Source organism: Tyto alba, unplaced genomic scaffold, assembly GCF_018691265.1.
Source record: "Tyto alba isolate M040663 unplaced genomic scaffold, T.alba_DEE_v4.0 Super-Scaffold_33, whole genome shotgun sequence".
In the NCBI taxonomy this organism is placed as follows: Eukaryota; Metazoa; Chordata; class Aves; order Strigiformes; family Tytonidae; genus Tyto; species Tyto alba.
This window is the reverse complement of record NW_024881308.1, coordinates 35,163-47,140: the sequence shown is the minus strand read 5'-3', so window position 1 is coordinate 47,140 and position 11,978 is coordinate 35,163.

Here is an 11,978-nt window from a genome sequence, read left to right as displayed (position 1 = left end):
GAAGGACGAGATGTGCGTAACTACAGAACTGAGTCTGCGCAAAAACAAGGGTCAACTAGCGAACACAGTGAAGAAGACTACGAGCCTTCATCAGAAGACCCCTGCCCACAACCACCAAGAGACATTGTGCAGGCGTGATGGGGAGGGACTTGGGGCGGGGGATATGTTAATGATTTGTCAGAATTAATTGTTATATTCCCTCCCTATTACTGGAATTATAATACATATGTATTAGGACTGATGAATACGTAACTTTGGCATCATAAAAGGGGGCTACTTTTGGCTCCAGGGCATGCACGCTATGGAGGAGCGATCCCCTGTGCATCCAGTGCTGAATAAACATGCCTACTTTATAACCTCACTGGTTGTAAAGTCGTCTTTCTGCATGTCAGTTTTGGCGACCCAGGTGGGACGTGCTCTGCTTGGCTGCAGGATCGACCGAGGGGCGGACGCCCTAGGCGCGCCCCGAGTGTTTCTTGGAGGGTCTCCGCTCCCCGGACACTCACTGCGGGGGTAGACAACGACCATCCCTTACAGCGGAAAATATCAAAACGGTATGTTTATCATTTTGGGCCAGTAAGTCGTACGTGTGGCTGGGACTGCTGATAAATCGCACAGAGACGTCTGGCGTACAGCATAAGTCTCTATTGGGAGGCTACCCTGTTGGTAGTATGAAGTGTTGTTAGTAAGGTTCGCCGATCGGTAGCACAACACCAGTGATCTTGAATACTGGCTGACAGATCCAGGGTCGTTACATCTTGATTCAGGACTTAAGAATGTTTGCAGACACCTGCTAGAAGGAATTATCTTTCTACAAGCTTGTGAAATCTTTACATCTGGTACTGTTCTATTAAGCTTATTGTGTAAATCAATTGGTTTTATATTTGTGGCAAAGTCTTAACGGTATATGACTCATTGATTAATGTTTAAAGTTTGAGATACAGACATTTGGTTTGGCGTGTGTGAGTGAGTGAGACGCAGCGTCGCTGCAAAGCGAGTGAGGAGTTCCGATCTGCGGTTCCGTATCCCCGCGAGGGGAGCGGCCAGAGACGAACGAAGCGAGTGAACTGTGGGGGTTTATGCGGCCCAGCGGCCATATCAGGACCTATGATAAGAGTCACCAAGGCAACCAAGGACACAAGGAAAACAAGGTGATGGAAAACAAAGTGATGGATCAACATTTAGAGAAGGAGCTGGGAACGGACTCGGGAAAAAGAGCAGCCAATCCGCTAAGGCGCGTGAACAGCAAGTGATCGGCCTCCACCACCAATCACAAACTAACATATGTAATTAGTAGCCTATAGCTGTAATGTAGTATGCATGCTCGGCGCGTGTACAGAACACAGAATAAGATAAATATGTATCACTGAGGCTTAATAAACGAGCGCTTTCTGCACACCATGTTGGCGTCTGAGACTGGCTCCATCACCGACATGAGACCAGGCTGCGCACGGGCACGTGAATTCACTGCAACTGGGGGCTCGTCCTTGAACTCACTGATCTCAAGCCACTGAACCAGGTAAGCCCTGCGCGAAGAAAAAGTCGGTGGTTGATACGGTTGCATGTGAAATACTGGGCCCAGGAGAATATAAGAAGGAGGAAACCATGGGAGTAGCTGCATCAGCTCAGGAGAAGGTTGTTTTCTCTGCTTTAAAGGAAGTCACCAAACGCGCAGAAACCCCAGTAAATAAAAGAATGTTAGCAGAACTTTTGCAATGGGGTCAGCGCAAGAACATTTTGCAAAATACGGATCAGGTTTTTGCTCTCAGTGTCTGGGACAAGCTAGGCCAGGACATTTGGGAAAGCTATTCAGCTGGGAGCAAACAGGCAGGACGATTAGCACAAACGTGGAAAACTTGTAGAAATGCCCTTGAACAGTTGGCTGCCGATCAAGACACTAGGCATGCTTTACTCGCGTTAACTACCAAAAATAACCCTGGCTCACACACAGAGGTCAAAATTGGAGAAAATTCTGATCGAAATGAGGAAGGTATACATGATGAGCCGATTACTGATGGCCGCGGACCTAAAGGCATGGCTAAAACAGAGGCTCAAAATCTAAGGCCGGATGAAAACTCTCTGAACCCGAGCCAAAGAACCATGCGAGAGGCTATGATGTTGCCGGTACATTCCCCATGCATTCCTGACAGTGCTCTGAGAGGGCCGCAAAGGACGGCTTTTCCAGTTCACAGGGGGACAAGATTCATCCCTTGGAGCCTAGATCCGGTTATCCCAATGGCTCCCCTGATTATCGATACCGAAAAAATGGAGGTAGACGAAACGAGTGACTTAGGGAAGGACTGTGACATCAATCAGGCACTTAAAAAGCAAAATGAGCAACTCCTGCATATGCTGAGCTGTTGCAACCTAAGCTACAGGAACAAGATATCCCATTACCACTTAGTGACGATGAACAAGACCCCAGAGCATGTCCTAAACTGTCAAGAAACAAGGCTAAAAAATTGGTGCCTGTTTATAGCTCTGAGGACGAAGATACTAATATGCCTGACTTAATTGATTTAAATGATGATAATAAGTCGGGAATGGGATTGACCCCCTCAGGGATCCCACCAAAGAGCACACCAGAATATGATGTTAAATGGTTCAAATGGTGGCAGAATTCATTAGAGTGGGAACCTAAGCCAGTCTTCCTATAGAAGTATAAAAAAGAAGTAATAGAGAGGGGATTGGACCGACACCCTCTACATATAAATTGGCTACAGGAAAATGAGGATGACATAAAAGGGAGAAAGCATCCGCAAAAAGTAAGACGACTAATGGAACAGCGGTCCCCTGAAAAGCTGGATGGGACAACAGCGCCAAAAAATAAGCCAACACTGCCCCTGTCAGACCCAACTTATAATGGCTCACACAAGTGGCAAGCCATAATTACAAACGGAATCCTAGAAGGGACTATAAAAACCACCCCGCAGGCGTTCCTTATTATCAGGCGAGAACAACATGCAGAATGGCAACCACTTGATTGGAGAATTGTGAAAGAAATACAAAGAATGATCATGCAGTATGGGGTGGATAATTCCCAAGCTATGGCAACCATCTGACATTTATATCAAACTACACTTATGCTGCCACATGACACCCGCACTTTGGCTGAACTAATATTCCCTCCGATGCAAGCACTCATCTTCCAGGAGAAATGGCAATGCCCAGCAGAACAAGCCGAGCTGGAAAATCTCGAATTAGGGGATGGACACCCTTTGCAGGGTGTAACGGCTCCATCACTCCTGGGTATTGGATAATTCTTAGACCCACAGAGACAAGCAGCCATGCGGCCTGAGGTTATTCGACAATCACAAAATCTGGCTTTAAAGGCCATGAAAATGATGCCACAGGTGTTCTCCCCGCAGCCAGAGTATGGAAAAACAACACAGGGCCCTGAAGAATCATTCGCCTCCTTTGTATCTTGTCTCCATCAGGCTATCGAGGCTGCCCCAAATTTGTCACAAGAAGCAAAAGCAGCCGTCACTAGAGATCTAGCCATGCCAAACTGCTCGAGTGACTGCAAAAGAGCCATACAATCCATGTCACCACATGCCACACTGGTGGAAATGATCGAGCGTTGCGCTCAGATTCACTTGCAACAAGCCGCCCACGTTCAGGCTTCAGCAATGACAGCCGCACTACGCCCTTTCTTACAACGGGGAAGCGGGGACAGAGGCTCGAGAGCAGTGGGAGGAATAGGAGTTACGAGAAGAATGCCAGCAGCCACTTGTTTCAATTGTGGGAAGCAAGGTCGCTTTAAGCGACAGTGCCCAAAACAGAATGCAGCAACCACTTATTCATCACCTGTAAATACTTCACATGCTGAGGCGTCGGGATTTGCCAGTACATGTGGACACTGTGGCAAATTTGGCCACAAGCAAAAGGATTGCTATTCTAAATTCCACAAGACCGGTCAACTGCTGCCGGGAAACTGGAATGCGAGCGCCTGGCAGGGCACGATGATACAAGCACTGCCGGTGACACCGTTCTCGCCCGCCTCCGAGCAGCCACTGCTGGGAGTGCTGGACTGGATGTGAAGATCGCGTCGGATGTGACGCTCACAAATTCTCAAATACAAGTAATTCCATCAACAGAACAAGGCCCTATCGGTCACGGAATGAGCGCTCTATTGCTTGGACGCTCATCCGCTACAAAGCAAGGACTGATTGTTCTCCCCGGAGTTATCGACGCAGACTTCACAGGGACCATATGCATCATGATCAGGACCACAGCACCACCACTAACAATCACGGCTGGGACTCCGATCGCTCAATTAATTCCATTCCAAGCCCAGGTTCGAAACGCCTGTCCTAAGAAAAGGGGACCGGGAGGATTCAGTTCCACAGATCCCCAAATTGCCTTTGTTCAGCAAATAGGCCTGCAGCGGCCCATGAGGACAGTGGAGATCTCTGGGCCTAAGGACATTGTTCTGAGCTTGACTTGCCCTATTGACACAGGAGCAGATGTTACAATCATCCCAGAAGGTGTATGGCCAAAACAATGGCCAGTTCAAGCGGCATTCACTGCCATCCAGGGCATAGGGGAAAATCAACTTACACAAATTAGTCAAAGCTTTGTTGAAATACAGGATCGGGAAGAGGGGTTAGTCGCAAAAGTTAGACCATATGTTGTTAATTGTGAGATCATATTGTTGGGGCGGGACTGTCTGAGTCAGTGGGGTATAAGATTGCAGCCTTTTTGATCAGGGCCACTGATCGGCAGCGACCCATGCTTAAATTAGTGTGGAAGACTACCCAACCAGTGTGGGTGGATCAGTGGCCCCTTTCAAAAGACAAATTGGCTGCGATTCACGATCTGGTAAATGAACAATTGGCACTGGGCCAGATAAAAGAGTCCACTAGTCCATGGAACACCCCTATTTTTACTATCCAGAAAACATCAGGAAAATGGCGATTACTACATGATTTATGTGCCATAAACAATGTTATGGAAAAAATGGGTGCTCTACAACCTGGATTACCTATGCCAACCATGTTACCAGAAAATTGGCAATTATTAATCATTGATCTGAAGGATTGCTTTTTCAGTATCCCACTGCATCCAGACGATTGGGAAAAATCTGCATTCTCTGTACCATTGATAAATCGTGGACAACCTTACAAGAGGTACCACTGGACTGTCCTGCCACAAGGAATGAAAAACTCTCCCACTATTTGTCAATGGTATGTCGATCAAGCATTACGCCTGATATGACTGCAGTATCCCAATTATATTATTTATCATTACATGGATGACATTGTGATAGCATATAATTCCATTGATGCTTCAGTATTTGTTCCCTTATTAGCAGAAAAATTAAGCGAATGGGGACTGACAATAGCCCCCGAAAAACTCCAAAAAACTATGCCATGGAAGTATTTGGGCATGGCAGTCTCTGAGTCTCAAATCCGACCCTTGCCCATAAAAATACCTGCAACATTTACCACCCTCCATGACGTTCATCAATTAGTTGGATCACTCCAATGGGTGCGACCATTAATAGGCATCTCCAACACTCAGCTAGAGCCTCTCTATGCACTGCTGCAACATAAGGAAGGTACCTCCATGGAGAGGACTCCCTCTTGCGAGGTAACTTGCTTACTACAGCAGCTGGGAAATGACATAGCACAAAAGTTCGCATCTCACGTACTGCTTGAGCGACCAGTTCACCTTGCCATTATCAGTATTCACCAGGAGGTATATGGTATCATTTTTCAAACTAATGAAGGCCAGAAAACTCCCCGAATAATTGAATGGGTATTTTTACCCCATACCCGTAAAACAACAATCACTACCCGGTTCACTTTGATAGGAGAATGCATTAGTAGAGCCACCCAGAGGCTCCTTACACTGTCTGGTGATTACTTCCACACCATTTACATTCCTATGTCAGAAGACGTATTACAGCTAGCCTTACAGACTGATTCTACCCTAGCGCTAGCTGTTACCTACAGTGCCTCTCAACTCAGTTCCCACTACCATCCTTATGATCTGTTCACTTCACAAGTGCTTCTTGAACCTACCCCTATAGTCTCTTCTAGACCACTACAAGCCCTCACAGTTTTCACAGATGCCAGCAGTCGTTCAGGTCAGGGAGGCATCTGGTGGACGGATCCAGCAACTCAACAGCAAAAGACGCATCGTGTATGTGGTCAAGGTTCAGTGCAAGTATTGGAATTACAGGCAGTCAGAGTAGCACTACAATTACACTCTCAACCTATTAACATTGTCACAGATTCCAAATACGTAGCATCACTGGCTCCTCGTTTACACTGTGCAGTTCTAAAATATATTGATAACAAAATTTTATTTCAGGAATTGTTCACTCTGTGGAATTTGATTAATGCTCAATCATCACCTTTCTATATCATGCATATTCAAAGCCATACTAACACCCCCAGATATCTGGCACACGGCAAGGCAGAGGCAGATAAATTGGTCTCTTCTGCTCAGGTAAACCTCAGGGATCAAGCGGAGACATCATATAAATTTTTTCACCAGCCTACTACATCGCTTGTCAAACAATTTCATATTCCTCTACAGGTAGCTCGTGATATAATCGCCATGTGTCCTGGGTGCGCCAGAATTCCCGCTTTGGGTGAGGGGGTAAACCCTAGAGGTTTACAGCCAAACGCCCTCTGGCAAACAGATGTCACAGAATACTCCCCTCTCGGTCGCTATAAATATATCCATGTTTCGGTAGACACCGATTCGGGTTTCACATGGGCCACGGCACACAGCACGGCATCAGCCAAGCATGTTCTAGCCCATTGGCGAGCTGCTATTGCAGCCATGGGTAAGCTGGCTACCATCCGTACAGACAATGGCCCAGCTTACCTCTCTAATAAAGTATCACAGTTCTGTATGACACGGTCCATCCTACACACACTAGGCATCCCTTATAATTCCACAAGCCAGAGCATTGTGGAACGAAAACACGCCACATTAAAATGGTATCTTACATTATTGACAGAGGGGGAAAAGGACCTGTTGCCCCAAGAACTTCTGAATAAAACTCTAGTTGTGCTCGATTGGCTCTTGGTGCGCGATGATACCCCTGCAGCACAAAGACATGCACGCACAGAAACCACACCAAATAAACCTCCTCAGGTAAAAGTGTGGAACCCCAAAACACAACTGTGGGAATCAGGATATTTGTTATTAACATATGGTCGAGGATATGCTTGTGCTTCAACACAGGGGAAAGAACCACAGTGGATACCCTCTAAATGGATGAAACCTGACATTCATACTTCATGCAACGATCCTATTACAGCACCCGTTCCAGGGACTACCCAGAAGAGCCAAGAATCAGACGGCGAAGACTACGCCAGGAATAAGACTGGGTAGAAGCAGACTTCAACCTCACCTGTCAAGTTGAAGCCACAGCATTAGGCCTACCCTGTACTGAGTTAGAAAGGCTGGTAATTGAGACAGAAATTTTGTGAGATTTGACACCATGTGCCACGATACATTGTAAATTCTTTGAAACAAATCAGATAATTTTAAACCAAATCCTTTTGCAACAGTAAGTATTGGGAGTCTGGTGTGAGAAACACCTAGGACTGCCACATTTTCAGACTATCGAAGCCAATAATTGGGAGCAGGCTTTGCAACACTGGCAATGGCATCCAAATCCTTGATACTAATACTTTTGTCTTGTGTAACAGTTGCTTTAGCAATAATCACACGCATAGATTCTCAAAAAAATGTCTGGGTAACATGGGCAAACCAAACAGGGAAAATGGATTTCTGCCTAAGCTTCCAAACTGTAGGCGATCCCTTCAGGACCATGTTATCTGAGGCAATCGACCATGTTTGCTCCACATTTTCGTGAATTGCTTTCGCTTAACACAACTCGAGTCAAACGCTCTTTACACGCTTTTGCTTCTAACTGTGATGATGATGCTAAACTAAATTCAAAAGCTGTTGATGCAGCCTTAGCTATACTTATCCCAGGTGCTGCAGCGGGACATGCTTTAAATTAGTTAAGACGCCTAGCCTGCCGGTCTGTAAAACAAAGCAACATCACCTCAGCTGTGCTTGAACAGCTCTTAAACGACGTCACGTCTATTAACCATGCAGTCTTGCAGAACAGAGCTGCTATTGATTCCCTCCTATTAGCTTAGGGACATGGGTGCCAGGAGTTTGAAGGCATGTGCTGCATGAACTTGTTGGACCATTGTGTAAGTATCTACAAGCAGCTAGCTCAGCTAAAGGAAAATATCAACCACATTCAAGAAGGTGCCTCACCATTTGACAGCTTCTTCACGGGCTGGGGTCTTGCACCCTGGCTTAGCCAGCTAATCAAAGAAGGCCTCCGTTTGTTCCTTTTTCTCTTATGTGCCCTTCTCATGTTTAGTTGCCTCTTTCGTTGTACAAATCGTTGTATCTTTTCAATTATAGGGAAAAGGGGGATATGTGGGGGTTTGGGAAACCCAGCGGCCACATCAGGACCTATGATAAGAGTCACCAAGGCAACCAAGGACACAAGGAAAACAAGGTGATGGATCAACATTTAGAGAAGAAGCTGGGAATGGACTCGGGAAAAGAGCAGCCAATCCGCTAAGGCGCGTGAACAGCGAGTGATCGGCCTCCACCACCAATCACAAACTAACATATGTAATTAGTAGCCTATAGCTGTAATGTAGTATGCATGCTCGGCGCGTGTACGGAACACAGAATAAGATAAATATGTATCACTGAGGCTTAATAAATGAGCGCATTCTGCACACCATATTGGCGTCTGAGACTGGCTCCGTCACCGACATGAGGCCAGGCTGTGCACGGGCACGAGAATTCACCACACACGCTTTTGAATAGGGGGTTAGTTCAGAGACCTGTAGGTATCGGCCACTGGTCCAGCGGCAAACCCACAAGGCATGTAGAAAAGGGGTTGTTAGGAGAGGCAGTAGCAAGACACAAAGTGTCCTGTCCGGTGAGATTCGCTAACGTTATCCATACATTGACCTTGGGTAACACCTTGGGTAAAGGTGGGTGACTTCGCACGGCCTCTAACATGATTATAAAAAGAAACATCATTTCAAAAGTGACTTTCTGTATGGCATACACATAAGGCCCAGGATTCACAGGTTTTACATAAAGCACAAGCGATTTTCATAACTGGTGTTTCTTTACACTCCTTGCTTGCGGTGTTCAGTCCCCGCTGTCCTGTCCCTCCTCGGGAGGTTCACCCGTTTGTTGCTCGAAGGGCTGGTCCGAAGGATGATCGGAATTCTCACCAGATGATTGTGGTAGGGATTCACGGAAAGGTTGTACACTCTTTGCTGGGATCCATCGAGGACCTTTCTCTGTGGAGACACAGGCATGGCCTCTGCCCCATGTGATAAGGGGATACAGTCCCATGATTTTACCTGTTTCGGGATCACGAACCAACACTGGGGCCTTGACTCACACCTCAAGTGAAGCATTCGTATTAAAATGTCGGACTATCGGAGGGTTGCTGTCTAACAAAGAGCAATTCAAAAAGTTAAAAACATACAAAGCTTTCTGTAGACGTTCCTCAGGGGTGGCAGTCCCTACTCCCCCTTTTTGTTGTGGTAATAATCGTTTCAAAGATTGATGAGAGCGTTCAATCAGGGATTGACCTGTAGGGGAGTGAGGGATGCCGGTAATGTGGGTCACACCCCAGGAGTCCAAAAAGGTTTTTGTTGTGGCCGAGACATATGCAGGGCCATTGTCTGTTTCTATTTGAGAGGGTATACCTAAGGTAGCAAAGGCATGCATCAAATGTTTCCGAATGATCACATGTCTTCTCTCCTGTGTGGCAAGAAGCAAACAAAGCGCCAGAAAAGGTATCAATAGAAGAATGGATACATTTTAAATGACCAAATTCCGAAAAATGTGTAACATCTGTTTGCCAAAGTTGCAGACTCTGCAATCCTCTGGGATTAACTCCTCCCGCTACCGACGGAAAAGAGTGTCTTTGACAGTCGGGGCACACAGCGATAATATTAGCCGCTTGTTGGGAGGTAAGCCCAAACTGTCGTTTGAGACCTCCAGCATTCTGGTGAAAAAAAGAATGGCTGAGTTTAGCCTGTGCCACATGATCCGGTAATACTTGCACTGGCAATGTCAGCATATCAGCTCGTCAATTCCCTTCTGCAATAAAGCCAGGTAAAACAGTATGTGCTCTGACATGCATGACAAAATAGGGATGAGGGCATGAATCTAAAAGAAAAATAAGCTCCTGCAATAAATCAAATAGGTCAGAATGCAAGACATCACAGACATGCAAGACATGCTAGCGCTTTCTGTGAGAAGTTTTTGCCGTGAGCCTAAAAGCTCTTGTTGTGGCTCTGATGAATGTTTGTGTGTTCCCAGCCAAAGGGTATAGATATAGGCAGATTGATGTACCAGTTTAATGGTAACATTTTAATTGAAAGCCTTTCTTCTGCTTTTGGGGGGAATTTGGAAGGGAGTATTAGAGGGAAATGTAGCCTTTTTTTTTTTTTTTTTTTTTTTTTTTCCCTATTTCAAATGAGATATTGTTATCGATGCAGGTAACATTTCTAAAGAACTTTTTGTTTAAAAGAAAGCTATTAATCAAGAGGATTTTTCTTCCTCTTGGACGACAAGAGAAGTAAAAGGTTTATTATTTCATAACCCGCAGACATCTGGAGAGGAATGTAAATAGCGTTAAAAGTTCCTGGTGCAATCTGCAGTGTGCATGGTGCTTCTTTATACAGTATTAGGCCCAGCAGGATGGGAAACTGCTAATTGTCCTGGGCATATGAGCTGTGTTGTGATATATTTTCAAAAGGAGACACAGCAGGAAGAACATACCTTTTTATACTTGAAACAGTGGCATGAACTTCAACTTGAAGCACTGGGGTTTCATGGGCTTTTTAGGTATGTGATGCGGTAAAGAGATGGTTATTATGTGATGGGAATTACTTCATAAGAGTTAAGGAAAAAGCAAGATTTTGTGCAGAATTTTTTTAAAAATAAGAATGGATGAAGAACAGTTTTCTCTGGTGCATCGAAATATTTTCTGTCCTCTTCTAGAAGAGAGTGTCTTTGGGTACGGAATTACGAACAATCCCCCTGGAATAAGCATTCAATTGAAGAGCTAAAATAGCCTTTCCACACATGTTAATTCCCTCTTCGGTAGAGAATGCAGGACAGGGATCACTTTAGAAGAAACTTCTATTTACAAGCTCTAATAGCTTTGTACATGATGTTTCTTTCATGAGAAATCTCAACCACATATAACAGCATCATCGTCTCCAAGCTCAGGAGCGATGCATCCTGACAAAGAGGGGGTCGGGTAAGAAGATCAGGAGGCTGCATGGATGGACGAGGAGCTCCTGGATGAGCTCAAACACAAAAAGGAAGCCTATGGAGGGTGGAAGCAAGGGCAGGGAGCCTGGGAGGAATAGAGAGAAACTGTTCGCGCAGCCAGGGATCAGGCCACAAAGACGCTTGGGGCGCTGGAGCAGCCCCCCTGGGAGGCCAGGCTGAGAGAGTTGGGGGGGTTCAGCCTGGAGAAGAGAAGGCTCCGGGGGGACCTGAGAGTGGCCTCCCAGGGCTTAAAGGGGGGTGGGACTGGGTGGGCTTTCAGGTCCTTTCCAACACAAACCATCCTATGATTCTATGATACACGGGAAAGTTGCAGTTCTCTTTTAAACTGAAGTGTTACAATTTCTAGATGAGAAGAACAAAAAATATTTGACTGATTCAGAACATCATAAAATGTAAGAAGCATTGCCCATTTCAGCTGAAGAATCAAGGTGAATATTATTTTTCTCCAACACATTCTCCAAAGCGTGTAATTTACACTGCTCACGCTCCATCATTAAATCCAACAATTGCATTAGCCTCCTTGACATCTTCTTGAGAAAATGCCCCAAGTATGTTCCAGCTCCTCAAACAACTGAGGCCTATGAAATATAAGGAACAAAGAAGGGCAGCAGTGAAAGTGTTATCTTTTTGTTAGCTATTCATGCAAGGAA